Source organism: Microcaecilia unicolor, chromosome 12 (genome assembly GCF_901765095.1).
Source record: "Microcaecilia unicolor chromosome 12, aMicUni1.1, whole genome shotgun sequence".
NCBI lineage: Eukaryota > Metazoa > Chordata > Amphibia > Gymnophiona > Siphonopidae > Microcaecilia > Microcaecilia unicolor.
The window spans coordinates 89,654,305-89,669,152 of NC_044042.1; positions in this window are offsets into that span (position 1 = coordinate 89,654,305).

A 14,848-nucleotide genomic window follows, 5' to 3' on the forward strand; every position below is an offset into this window, starting at 1 on the left:
GTAAAAAGGCCTTCTTTTTTAATGGGGCGGTAAATGGCCATGCACTAATATTAAAAGTAGCACATGGCTATTTACTGCCTGAGCCCTTAACACCACCTATTTACTTGGTGCTAAGGGTCACACGCTACTCCTGCGGTAATCAGACAGCGCGTGGCAATTGCGCTAGAAAACAGAAATGTATTTTCTACTGTGGGAAACAGCGCATCCTAACCAGGGGCGTAGTCAGACTTCGGCAAGCGGGGGTCCAGGGCCCGAGATAAGGGGCACATTTTAGCCCCCCCCCAGTGCCGACCCCCCACCACCATTGCTGACCCCCTCCGCCGCCACCACCAACAACAACTTTGACCCCCCCTGCCGACGACCCTCTCGACCCCCCTCCCACCGCCAAGTCTCCCCCACCGCCGCCTGCCTTTGCTGGCGGGGTCCCCCAACCCCCGCCAGTCAAGGTCCTCTTTTTCCCCGCGCAGGGCTTCGTTCAGTTTCTGAGTCTGACGTCCTGCAGACTCAGAAACTGAACGAAGCCCTGCACGGGAAGAAGAGGACCTCGGCTGACGGGGGTTGGGGTCCCCCGCCAGCAAAGGTAGACGGCGGGTTGGCGGCAGGAGGGGGGTCGAGAGGGTCATTGGCAGGGGGTCCAGGGCCAAATCTACGGGGGCCCAGGCCCCCGTGGCCCCACGTAGCTACGCCCCTGTTCCTAACTACCCCAGCACTAGTGTCAATTTAGCTTGCACTACCCCTTCATTAGCCCTACCGCGGCTTAGTAAAAGGGCCCCAAAGATATGTTAAATGACATTAAAAAGGTACTTGTTTCTGGTCTATCTCCAACCAGCGCTGTAAATTTGATATAATTGCATCAGGTCGATTGCCTCTGTGCAAGGTCCAGGGTGAATGTCACTTGAAGGATGGCAAGAACTATGTCTCACAGGACTGTTAATATCAATACCAGCTATTGATAAGCAAATAAGCAGACTGAGGCCAATATTCAGCGATCAGCGCTGATCCCGGATATTCAATCACAAATACAACTAGGCAAACAAAAAAAGCAAACACTGGGCCTTCAGGATTGAGAAAAATGTAGTCCTTTAATATGACAAAGACCGACGGGTCTTTGTCATATTAAACGACTACATTTTTCTCAATCCTGAAGGCCCAGTGTTTGCTTTTTTTGTTTGCCCGGATATTCAATGCCAAGCCATTTTCAGTGACTGGCATTTTTTTTGGCCAGCTTAAACTTAGCCAGCCGAGTTAATATTCAGCATTGGTCGGTTACATTTATAGCGGCCAAAGATAGGACTGCTACTTAGGCAGTCCAATTTGGCCGCTAAAATTAGCCAGTGAACCACTGAATATTTGTGGCTAGCTGGTTCTATCATGCAATATAGCCTTCCATTGCTTAACTGGCAAGACATTAAGACTCAATAAGTGATGAGAACTATTATTATACAAAACAAAGCATCATATATAGATGGTGATTAGAAAAAACTATGAAATTCATGTTCGATAATTGGTGTGATAGACAGTAGTGAAAGAGTTAAGGGCATGATAGTAGGGGGGGGGGGGGGGGAACTCTGTGGTGCCCCCTTCCCATTGCTCATTTTGCTTAATGGTTAATCCTTGGTTGACCATACAGCTGATTTGCAAAGAGGATTTACTCAGAACACTGACATTTTGGAGAATGTGAATAAAAACATTGTATAATCCAATGAGGTGCTGCTTTGTGTGTGTGTGGGGGGGGGGGGGGGGGGAGTGCTCTACCACCAAGATTTTGTCTTTCCATGGTCAGTATAGCTTTTTCTTTTTCATTGGACAATTTTGGATACTGTCATTTCTTGCCTTTCAGTCAATTTTTGGGTGGGCCAACAAGTTGGAAGGGTGGGCACTAGAGTTGCCAACTTTTTGAAAGAGAAAAATAAACCCCAGACAGTCACCTAATACACCCATGCTTTGCCCCTACCCCACCCCATGCTCTACCTCACTCCCAATTACTTCAATGAGGGTAGCAGTGCAGGCTTCAGTGGCCAATTGAGAGCTAAGGGAAGTACAAGAGAATGCAGTCTTCATCAGCCCCCATTGAGCCACGGTCCTCCAACACACATATGGTATTGAAAGCCAAATACATTCCGCATCCAGAGAACCTCCTGGCCTTCCACCAACAATGGATGCAGAGCAGAGCAAGGACATTTCCCCATAAAACTCACCATACAAAGAAATTCTGGTAATCTCAAAAATAGACATACTGTAAAGTAATTTTAAAAATCTATAAACAAAAAGTCACTCAGAATCTCGAGCAAATCTACCACGCCAGCACTAACTTCACCTCTACCTATGAAAAGGTAGTGCCCTAGATATTACAGTGTGGCACTAAAATATTGATACATCTATCGAGAAAACTGAACAAGCCAAATTACTACAGAATGCTACATAGAAACTTCATGTTGACAGAATACCTCGGGATCACACGCACACAGAACACAAATGCCAAATACAGAATAAGTGACCACAAACTCTATAAATATAAATTAAACTGAAACCCCAAGAAACCAGACCTTGCATGTAGTACAACACTAAGGAAACAAAAAAGAAAGGCATTTCATCCTGTGCAAAATATAAACATTTCACATGCCAGGGATGGTGTTTTGGGGGAGGGGGTGCAAATAAGGGAATTGTGCTTGTCTCTCTGGCCAGAGAGAGTCCCAAGCCTGTCAGAAGCTGAAGAAGGCACAGCCTGGTAATGGGCTTTGGGGTCCTCTCCCAGATTTCTTCCCTGGGCCCCAGCCATGTCTTACATATGCCAAATCTGACATAGTCTAATCACAAAATAGAAATAAAAATAATTTTTGTACCTTTTTGTTATCTGCTTGTTTTATTTTTCATATCATATTGGTTTCTGCTTCCCTGTGTCTTTCCTGTCCATTTGACATTTCTTCTCTCTCCAGGTCCACCATCCATCTCCCACCTCTGTGTCCATATTTTTTCTTGTCAAGCATCTCCCCTGTTTGCATATCCTCGCATCCATCATCATTCCTTTGTGCACCCATGTACCCCATGCCCAGCATCTCCCTTCTGTGTTCCTATTCTCCCCCTTGACTGGTGTCTCCCCTCTGTGTCCATCACATCTCTATTCCCATATATCCCTCCCCACCCCCATGTCAGGCATTGCCCCTCTGTGCCCATATGCCATCCCAATACAGCATCTCACCTGTATCCCTGTCCACATGCTCCCATCCAATGCCCATCATCTCCCTTCTGTTTCTCTGTACCTCTCTATGTCCCCTTTCTCCCTCCCCCACACCAATGTGTCCCTCTCCTCTCTGACCCCACCCCAACCAGCTACTACCCTTCTCTGTTCCCTCCCCCTTATGCATCTGGTTCATTCTACACTGTGGGTTCAGCACTTGACCCCCTCTGCCTTTATCTCCTTGATCCAACATACCTCTCCCTTCCCTCTAACCCTAACCCCTCCCTCTCCCATAGGTGCAGCACTTCTCTCCCTTTGTTCTAGCCCTCCTTGCAGGTCCACATCTTCCCCCTTCCCTCCAGCCCTCCTCTACATATCCAGCACCGCTTTCCCTTTGCTGCAGCCCCCCCTTGCATGCCTAGCACCTCTCCCCCTTCCCGTCTGCCCCCCCACACATATCCAGCACCTCTTTCCCTTCGCTCCAGCCCCCTTGTATGCCCAGCACCTCTCCTCTTCCCTCCCACATATCCAGCAACTCTCTCCCTTCCCTTCCATCCCCTCGCAGTTCCACATCTCTATCCCTTCCCTCCAGCACCTCCTTACATGCCCAGCACCTCTCTCCTTTCCCTCCAACCTCCCATCCGAATGCATGCATGCATGTCCAGTAGCTCTTTCCTTCCTTCCCCTCCAACTCCCATGTCCAGCGCCTCTCTCCCCTCCCACAATTCCAGCACTGCCACCTCCGTGTCTTCCTTACCCTCCCCTCATCCTTGCCACGGCGCTTGCACTTCACGATGACATCGCTGCCCACCAGGAACTCCACACAGTGCTGCGTCTGAGCCTTCCTCTCTGCCACATCCCGCCCAGCCTGCATAAACAGGAAGTTGCATCAGCGGGTGAGACGTGGTAGAGAGGGAAGGCTCCGATGCACTGTGTGGAGCTCCTGCCCGGCAGCATCATAGCATTAAAGCACAACGCCGCCATGGCGGGGGGGAGGGTAAGAAAGATGTGGAAGTGCCAGAACTGCAGGAGGGGTGAGAGGCGCTGGACATGCGAGAGTGGAGGGAAGGGAAGAGGTGCTGCACTGGACATGTGGGAGTGAGGTTGGAAGGAAGGAAGAGAGGGAATGTTTTGGTTGGGGTGTAGCGCTTCTGGGTGGGCCTAGGCTATTTGCTACAGTAGTTACAAAATTACCTTCTCTTCAAACAATTTTAAGAGCTGAACAGCATTTATAGTATTTGCAGGTGTGCAAATCGATTTTGAAAGCAAAAATCCTGCTCAGTTTCCATTCAAAAGATCAGTTGGCCAGCAGTGCCACAGGGATTTCTTATCTGAATATTTTGCTGATACAAACTATGCAGGTTAAACCTATAAAAAGTAGCCCTGGAGGTTTCAAAATAAAATCTGTGTTCTTTTGCCAGCCTGCCCCAAGCACTGTCTCTTTATCCAACAAGAAAATCTACCCATAATGTCTACAAAGGTGGGAGAATTATTTTCAAAGAGCCCTTCCCCATATATAAACATTTATAGATCTGTGGAAAATGCCTTTGAAAATAGCTGGCTAAGAGAACAATTTTCAAACATTTTCACTCATATAGCTAAATAGCTACCTGGGTAAAAATACTGGTTGAAAAAATTTCCTTCCTCTTCTGTGGGAAGTACCGAGCACTTGTATTAATTTAGTCTACGGCACAAAAGGACAATACCAGTGGAAGATGGATAGGGATGGAAGGTGGCAGAGCCATCACACAATACATGAAGATTTAATTTTGAAATCCTGCCTGTGGTTCAAAGTGGCAATTTTGTAAAGTCTTTTGAGTACAAAAGAACTGCGGTGCTAGTTAGTCCCGGATCTGCACCCGACAGCTTTGAAAATGACCCTTTCCATATCTGTTGAAAGAGCATTTTGGAAGCATACTTGTAAAATCTAATTAGTACAGCATTCAGATATGTAGTGATGTGAGGGCATTCATTTAATGCATTTTTGAGAATAAAGCAGTGTTTGACCCATGGTACAGGGTTCTTTCATTGTAAATCTCAGCACCTTCAATAGGGGGGGGCGTGTATCCCCAAAGCTTTTGTTTCCTATCGTTTCCTGTGTCTTTTATTGGAATTTTTGTTTCGGTTGGTTGGTTGCCTTATCGTTTATCGTTTATTTATTTACTAGACCGTCACTTATTACAAAAGTAAATCAGAACGGTTTACAGTATAATATATCAATAAAATCAATATTAAAATACTATAAAAACACACTTTGAAATCCATTTCCGATAGAAAAGCACAGCAAAACCACAGAGTCAATTAGGAACATTCATACAAATTACTCAGATTATAATAACTATCATAAAACATAATAAAAACAAAGAAATATTAAAAATTCTGTTTTTTTTCCTTATTCCACCCCCCTTTGTTCTCCTCTGCTCTCTCTTTCTTTTCAACTCTCATGTCTCCTATCCCTTTCCCTTATTATATATTTAATTTAGTATTAGACATCAAAAGAAGATGCGGTTTTCACAGAGTGCACATTATCCCCCCACAATCCATTAAGTTGCATGCCCCAAATTCTGACTAGCGAGGAAATTTGGGTGTGCAAGATTTGGACTACTGCCAGTTGCGTGCCTAACTTAATGGTTAAATTATGTGCCAACTGACCTCAAACACAACAATAACTTAACCCCCTAATTTGCTAACAATTGCATACACAAATTTGGGTGCACTCCAAATTGAGTATGAAACCTCTTTCAATAGCAAGCTAATTATTGTTGATAATTGGCTTTTTAACAAGCAAGTATTGGCACTAATTCGATTTAATGGACGTGTAGGCACGTAACCCGCACCTAAATGTTACATGCAAGTCAAAAAAGGGGTGTGGGAATGGAAGGCTCGTGGGCTGGTTATGGGTAGATCAGGGGTGTTCCTACTAGAAAATAAGGGCAACCACGTCTACATTTACACATGGGTATTTGCACCATGTTTCTTTGGTGCAAAATGGCTGCACCTAAAATTTGGTGTGATTCTTGCTCATAAGTGTTATTCTATAAACCGCACCTAACTTTAAATACTTTTTGTAGAATAGCGCTTTTGTCAGTGCCTTTTGCCACCATATAGAGAATTTGCCCCTAAGTGCCATTAATTGGTGCTAACTGGCATTAATTTCCAGATACGTGCAGGGGAGTAGCCAGACTTTGGTGGGAGGGGGGTCCAGAGCCCAAGGTGAGGGGGCAGATTTCAGCCTCCCTGGCGCCGCCGACCCCCCCAGCCATTATCGACCCCCCCCCTTGACAACCCCCGCCATTGCCGACCCCCCCACTGCCGACCTTCTCGACCCCCCTCCCACCACCAACCCTCCCCCACCGTCACCTACCTTTGCTGGTGGGGGTCCCCAATCCCCGCCAGCCGAGGTCCTCTTCTTCCCGCGAAGGCTTCATTCTGTTTCTGACATCCTGCACGTTGTACGTGCAGACTCACAGAAACAGAACGAAGCCTTTCAGATCAGCCAGGCTTTGTTCTGTTTCTGTGAGTCTGATGTCAGAAACAGAACGAAGCCTTCGCAGGAAGAAGAGGACCTCCTTGGCTGGCGGGGATTGGGGTGCCCCGCCAGCAAAGGAAGCCCACGGCGACGACGGGGGAGGGTTGGCGGCGGGAGGGGGGGGTCGAGAGGGTCGCCGGCAGGGGGGTCCAGGGCCAAATCTATGGGGGCCCAGGCCCCCCTTGCCCCACGTAGCTATGCCACTGGTTATGTGCGTAACTGCACTTAGGCGCTATTCTATATACAGTGTCTAAATGCTGTAATGGGCAACTACAAAGGGGCCATGCCCATGGGTGGGTCAGGGGCGTGTCTTGCAGCTGGGCACATAAGTTATAGAATACTGTCCCACGTGCAAACTGCCAACTTTAAGGCATGGCCATTTACACCAGCCATTGACATGGCGTAAGTGCTCACGCTTAAAGTTAGGTGCACACATGCCGACTTACATCCTATTCTACAATTGCAATTTTGCACGCAATTGCTGTTATAGAAATTATGCTTACCTCCCATATTTTTCGCCCCTAGTTTTTGGCTCTTGAATCTACCCCTATGTGCGTTCTTCATGAATGCAGCACACAACCTGTAAATCACTGTGATATGCATAAAACTAGTGTTATAGCAAAGTTTAATAAACTATGAACTAGTAATGACTCTTAATGACAAATGAAAATAAAAAAAATCGGGGGGGGGGGCAGGAGGTTTTCTTGTTATTTCGAGCAAATGTGTTATTTCCCATGCAATTTCAAAAAATGCACATCCCTAATGTTCCACATTGCACAGACTTTTACTTGAAGACTGGAAAAGCGCATATTCTCTTTGGGCAAATGTTTAGGGGCAATAATCCAACAAACGTCCTTGTGGATTTTAGCTTTGAATGTCAATAGAAACATAGAAAATGACAGCAGAAAAAAAAGACTACACATGGCCTATCAAGTCTGCCCATCCATATGGACTACTCTCCCTTTCTCTCCCTTGGAGATCCTACATGTTTTGTCCTATGCTTTCTTGAATTCAGATATAGTCTTCCCGGCTGATATTCAGCACTATTTAACCAGCCAGGAACGGCTCCTGCCTGGTTAAATAGCACTTAACCAGCTAAGTGCTAATTTTCAGCATGAGATAGCCAGTTATCTCTACTGAATATTGCCGCTTAGTGCATAGCAGCTAACCGGCTAGTCATGCATATTCAACGCATCACCAGCTAAGTTTGGCAGCCAAATTGGACCATATAAATAGCAGTCCTATCTTTGGTCGCTATAAACTTAACTGGCCAGCCCTGAATATTAACTTGGCCAGTTCAGTTTAAACCAACCCAATAAATGTGGATATTCAATGCTGGTCACCGAAACTGGCCCGGAATTGAATATCTGGGCTCAGCAACGATCGCAAGAGTTAGCCGGCCTGTCTCCTGCGGGCTGAATATAATGTCCAGTTCACCTCTGCCACCTCCATCAGGAGGCTGTTCCATGAATTCCGTAAGAAGTATTTCCTCAGGTTACTCCTGAGTCTGTCCCCTTTCACTTTCAACTTATGCCCTTTCATTCAAGAGCTTTCCTTCTACCTATTTGACCACCTTAAGGTCATCAGATACGATCACCTCCAAGTCTCATTCATCTTTCATGCACAGAGCTAACCACTAAATACAAGGTAGCCATTGAAAGGAAACAAGAGTATTCCTGCCTGCTTATGTGTACTTCCAAACATATCACTGTAGATTTTCTTAGGGCTCTCAATATCAGGATTAATGCATGCAAACCTGCAGCAGCACGCCTCTCTCTCACAGGGCTCAGGATTTTTCACAGCACCTTTGGAGCAGTGATGTTTCTGCCTCACATTGCTCTGATATGATCACGCAACTGTGGAACGCACTACCAAATGCCATAAAAGCAACGAATGATCTAACAATCTTCTGAAAACTACTGAAAACCAACCTGTTCAATAAGGCATACCACAAGGATCTAGCCTAAATACTAGACAACTAAACTCTACCTGAACTAGACAAAACCGACATCTCCACAACAGACTGATTAACCTACGTTATCAAGGATGAACACTACGCATTACGCACTACCACTTTATTTCACATGCTAGAAATGAACTTACTATAGCTGTTTGTTTAAAATACTCTATAATCTACTCTGTCATTAAGGAACTTCAATGCAACATCACTTTGTAATCTACTCTACCATTTATGCACTCTAATGCAATACTACTCTGTATTTCTTAATTCGGAAATGGCGATCGCCATTACGGCATAATGTAAGCCACATTGAGCCTGCAAATAGGTGGGAAAATGTGGGATACAAATGCAACAAAATAAATAAATAATTTCATGAACAGGTGGAGCAGTGATGCTGTCATTTCACATGGCTCTGGCGATACCTGGATTATTCTGAGCTCAGCTGCAGCTGTGACACCTTAATGGCACAGCTATGGGAATACATTAGAACATAAGAATAGCCATACTGGGTCAGACTAATGGTCCATCTTGAATCATTTCATTCACAGCAACAAGTGTAAATATGACGGGGTAGATTACACACTGTCCTGGTATCTCCTGAGACTTTACAGCATTCTGAATTCACGGTGCCTCCTGAGTGCATTTCACTGTTTCTCCCCATGCATTTACTATCATTAACATGTTCCAAGCTTAGATATGAACCAAAAACAGCCAAAGGTAGAGTCTTTGGCTTGCCTTTTTAAATGTTTTTGTTACAATGAAAGTGTTTTCTTTATAATAATTGTTGTTGTTCAGTAATGATAATCCTGTGTCATACAAATGATAATTTATTAGAAATTCTTACAATGAAGTAATATTCCAGTGAGAGAATTTGCACCAGTCATTTAATTTCTTTTTTTTTAGGGTGGTTGTATGTATGAGTATTTTAGAGGGTGTTTGATGATGTATGATTTATTTGAGGGTGTATGATGAGTCATTTTCTCAGTGTGATCTTTAGTATTGGTATCCATGGCTAATACCCTGTGTGCAATGTGAGTGGTGTATGTTCTGGGTACAATTTGTATATGGAAATGAAAAATAAGTCCTGCCATACTTTTCATGGAAAATGAAAACAAGAACAGTCACTGAGTGAAGGAGGAGGTCACGGGTAACCTACACTATAAATATTTCAGTAGAAATCAAGCTTGGCATGCTTTGTTTCAGATATACATCTTTCTGCTAATGTGCAGTTTTGCAAAATCCACCACTTACCTGTGCAAAGCCCCAAGTGAAGCTGCTGATTTTTTTTGTAGAAGTTTCTCTCTAAAATGTTCTCTTTCTTCTGTATGTGCTGTCAAATACATGTATGTCCCTACAACTTTATATATATATATCCTCAAACATATTTTACAAAAGACTCCATGTTTAGTGAATTAGGCTTTTGTAAAATACGCTGCAAATTGTCAACCATTCAACTTGGATACCCCCTTTCTGACCTAGAGGACCAATAAAAAAATTGGATTTCCTATTAACTGGTGGGTCTGATGTTTTATTTTTATATGAGAAAATGTAAAAAACAATCTTCTTTTGTATAATCTAGTAATTCTAGACTTAAAGTTCTTGATACAATGAAACTCCAAGGGGTCAATATTCAAAGGCTTTAAACTGGACATCCAGCCCAGCTAAACCCCATTGAGTTAGCCTCCGATATTCATCGGCACTTAACCAGGTAGTATCACTTGAATATTACCACCACCCATCCAGGGCCACCGAGAGACTGGGCCAGGCCTGGGACAAGGCCGCCCCCGGGCCCCCCCCCCCCCACCCGAGGTCGCCAGGCCCCCTCCACCCACCACTGGACCCTCTCTCCACCCCCGGGCCCTCTGCACTGACCTTAAGCGCCTCACCTTCAAAAGCACAGCAACAAGCAGCGGCAGACCACTCTTTCCTTCTGTGTCCTGCCCTCGTGGAAGTTACGTCAGGCGAGGGCGGGACACGGAAGGAAGGAGTGGTCTGCCGCTGCTTGCTGTGCTTTCGAAGGTGAGGCGCTTAAATTCAATGCCAGGGAGCGACAGAGGGCGGGCGGGTGGGCCTGACTGCGCCCCCCCCCCCCCCCGGAGGCCCAGATCCGGGGAATTTTGTCCTCCTGCCCCCCCCCTCTCGGCGGCCCTACACCCATCTACTCCTGAATGGCTTGGTTAGGGGCAGCCCAGGAGCGGACTTAGGGCGGAGTGCCAGTTTAGCTGGTTAGTACTGGTATTTAGCCTGCTAACAAGCTAAGTAAGGATATACAGTTAGGACAGCAAAACACTTCCTAACTTTGGGGTCCTTTTACTACACTGTGGTAGGCACTGGTGTATGCGTACTGTGCACCAAAAAGCACTGCCACGGGATACACTGAGGTGTCCTGCGGAAATGTACTGATCAGCATGCGCTAATCCCATAATGAAAATATTTGTTATTTTTCAGCGTGGGAGTTGTAGGCGTGCCCTGCAATAATCGGGTAGCACAGGCACATTGCTGCAAGCTGATTACCACGGGTTTAGTGTGGGAGCCTTTAAAGCCTACAAAATAGGTGGTGGCAAGGACTCCTGTGGTAATGGCCATGCGCTAATTGGGAAATTAGTGCATGGCCATTAATGAAAAATATACAAATGCAGCCATTTTACTGCCACAATGCGTTAAAAACAGCGCCGGCTACTTTTTAGCAGTTTAGTAAAAAGGCCCCTTTATGTGCCGAATGAAAGGCACCGTGGTGCTCCTGTTCACCCCCCCCCCCCCCATCATGCCTCCCAATGAAGGCCACAACCTGAAGACCCACCTGGATCAAGACCCCTCTGAACAGCTGCCCTCCATGAAGGTCATCTCCTCCAAAAACCTTCCCCATCAAGACCTATCTTGCCACCATAACTTGTGTATTACAGAGGTTGTCAATACTATGTTCGTGAAGCTGCCTCTCTAGATCACAGAGATATAGTGCACTATGAAAGCAAAAACTTTGGAAATATTTACACATGTGCAGGCAAGCCTGCTAAAGAAGATACCTGTGACCCTGTTAACATTGCAAATTAACTGACGAAAGATATAAGTATGTGTACAAAATAAAAGACTTTTGGTCAGGTTAACTCCCCCTCCCCCAGACTACTTGGAGCCAGAGTTCCAGGAAAAGCACCTAGAATGATGGCAAAAGACATTCTTGTGATTTTTCAAGCCATAACATATAGGACACAGCCAATCATATATCCCAAAGTGATATAATTATCTTAGATAGTGCTGATTCCAAAATAATATAAAAGAACCACTATGCTGTGCATGATTTATATTCCCAAATATTTCTTGAATAGAAGAGTGAAGTAGATAGTACTACAGAAAAAATATATCTTCACATATACAGTAGATACTTAAGTAGATCATCTAAGTGCAGATTTTCAATACATATCTTCTATTATTCAATACATTGTCTCATTTTTCAATTTTTAATAAGGTGGGAAAATCTTATACGTTCCATACCTCTATTCCTCAATCACTGGCTTCAAAAAACCTCTTCAGCATTTTTTTATCTTGAATAATTATTAAAAACATCACTTTTAACTTAGCTCATTGGATTTGTAATAGACTTTCAATCTTCTTCAAGCATTCAAAATATAAGCTTAGATTATCTAATTCAGTACTGCACGCTGTATATGTGACGATATAGTTTTTCTATAGTATTCCTAAATATGTCCATATAGATTCATTGCGGATCACAAAAAAAGAAAACATCCCAAAAGGATAGAATTACAGACCAAAAAATCAATCTATATCCATATCTGAGAACATGTAAGTCTTCAAGTTTTTCCTGAACAAAAGGTAAAAGTAAGAAGATTTTATGTAACTTGGTATCCTATTCCAGACTTTTCAAATATCTCTTTAATTTCACTCCTTTACAATTTGGAAAAACCAGATTATAAGAATGAGCTTTTCAAGAAACTCTACCACTAGTTAATAAAAGACAGTATGATTTAAAACCCATACAAGCAATCTTAAAATGTACTCAAGAGGAAACAGGAAGCCATTCAACTTTATAAAAAGACAAGATGCTCTCTCAAATTTATTCAACCTAAAGATCATCCTAACAGCCGTGTTTTGAAGCAGCTGCAATCTCCTCAACAGCTTCACAGTAATTCCTCCATATAAGGAATTGCAATAATCTAGGTAAGGTAAAAGAACTGCCTGAGAAATGCTTCTGAAACTTTGGATATTAAGAGTCGACCCCATGATCAGAGATAATTGCGTGCTTAAATTTGCATGCAATTATCGCTGATCATCGGTGCGCTAAAGCCCCGCGCTTTTCCAGCGCTATTTTAGAGCACTGTTTGGAACAGCGCAGGGCTTTTGATTATCTGCTTGTCAGTGTCAGAAAAAGAGAGGAACAGACACTGCTGGAGCTGTGAAGCAGAAAAACAGCTTAGGTGTTCCTCCAGGCATGCGACAGATGTGGATGGGGGAGAGACCGATATGGAAGGTGATATTTATGCTGGCCCTTCAACATCAAGTGCAGCTGGTGAGTTGATAAGAAATATGAGGGAAATGGCTGGGTCACAGGTGAGGGATGGACATAATAGTAAGGAAGGGGAAAAAAGTTGGCTAAGAGGAGGCGTAAATCATTAAATAAACGTTTAAAAGACAAAATGTTTTTGAGACAGCTGCAACATGTAGTGAAGCAGCTGGCTACTGAGAAAGAAGTGTGGAAGCAGGGTGTGAGTGACCCTATGTCAGTCTGGGAGTCATCAGACTCTTGGGATTCTTCAATTTCATTGTCATCTGAATCAAGTTTGGATGATGAAAGATTGCCAGTGAGTGTGAGGCTTCTGCAAGGGGAGGCTGGTACTAGTAGTTCAGCGCAAGCATCAAGGAAAGGGCATACTTTGCGTTAAATTGCCCCGTTAGATTGTCAGCTATCTGCAAAATTGAGACAGAAAATTCTTAGAAGAAAAGATGTGGATTTGTTTTCCTTGTTGGTACGGGAGAAAGAGGGTGGTGATAAGAAGAGTGCTGACGTGAAAGATGAAAGTGAAAGAAAAAAAGGGCATGTGTCAAGGACAATTTTTAACTGGTTATTAGGTTTTAATATTTATTCTAGTGTGCTTGGGGAGAAAAAAACATGTTTATATCCAGGTTTATTTCGATACACTGATTCAATATTGAGAGCCTATAGAACATATGGTGGTTGGGCATGGATTAATTATGATGAACATTTTCGGCATAGTTTAGCTAAGGATAAGTCTGATTGTTGGGGATGGCACGATGTAGATTTGTGGCTGGCCCAGATGACGGGGTCTTGTCATTGTTTTTTTGAGCTGGAACCCTCTCAAGGGTTAATATATCCTTGGTGAGGGGGGGGGGGGTCGAGCCTTGCCCAGCAAGGAGCAGAGAGAATTGGGCAACCTTGACAGAACATGGGAGGACCCCTGGCAACAACGATGGGGTTTAGGGGAGGATGGTCAGGTAATGCTTGCTTTCAATTCAATGCCGGATGATGTGATCATGTTGGATGTAGGTTTCGGCATAAATGTAGTCAATGTAATGGGGGACACCCAGCAATTCGCTGTGGCACCTCTTGGGGAAGAGGGCAAGTGGTCTGGCCATCAGGGTCAAATGGCCAAGGTATGCAAGGTCAAGATTCCATCCCTCATTAATGTGGATGCTATTACAAATGGATTTCTTTTATGTTAGAATATTGTTGTATGTTATTTGTATGTTAAAGATATTATTATATATCATTTATATTTTAAAGATGTAAACCGTTCTGATTTGCTATGAAAGAAGTAACGGTATAGTAAATAAATAAACGATAAACGATGCTATGCGCCCTTGGCTATTTATTTATCCTAAAGTGGATGATGCTCAGATATTGCTGAATGGGTTTTTGGATGGTTTTCCTATTTCATATAGTGGTCCACAACTTAAACAAAGTTGTAAGAATGGTTATTCGACTGTAATTCATGCTGGGATAGTTCGTGAAAAATTAGCAAACGAGTTACAATTGGGCAGAATAGCTGGCCACTTTTCTGTTCCTCCATTTGATAATTTAGTTTTGTCTCCTTTAGGAGTGATTCCAAAGAAGGTGCCAGGGAAGTATCAATTAATACACAATTTGTCATACCCTGAAGGAGTTAGCGTTAACTCTTTTATTGATCCTCACTTGTGTTCGGCCCAATAT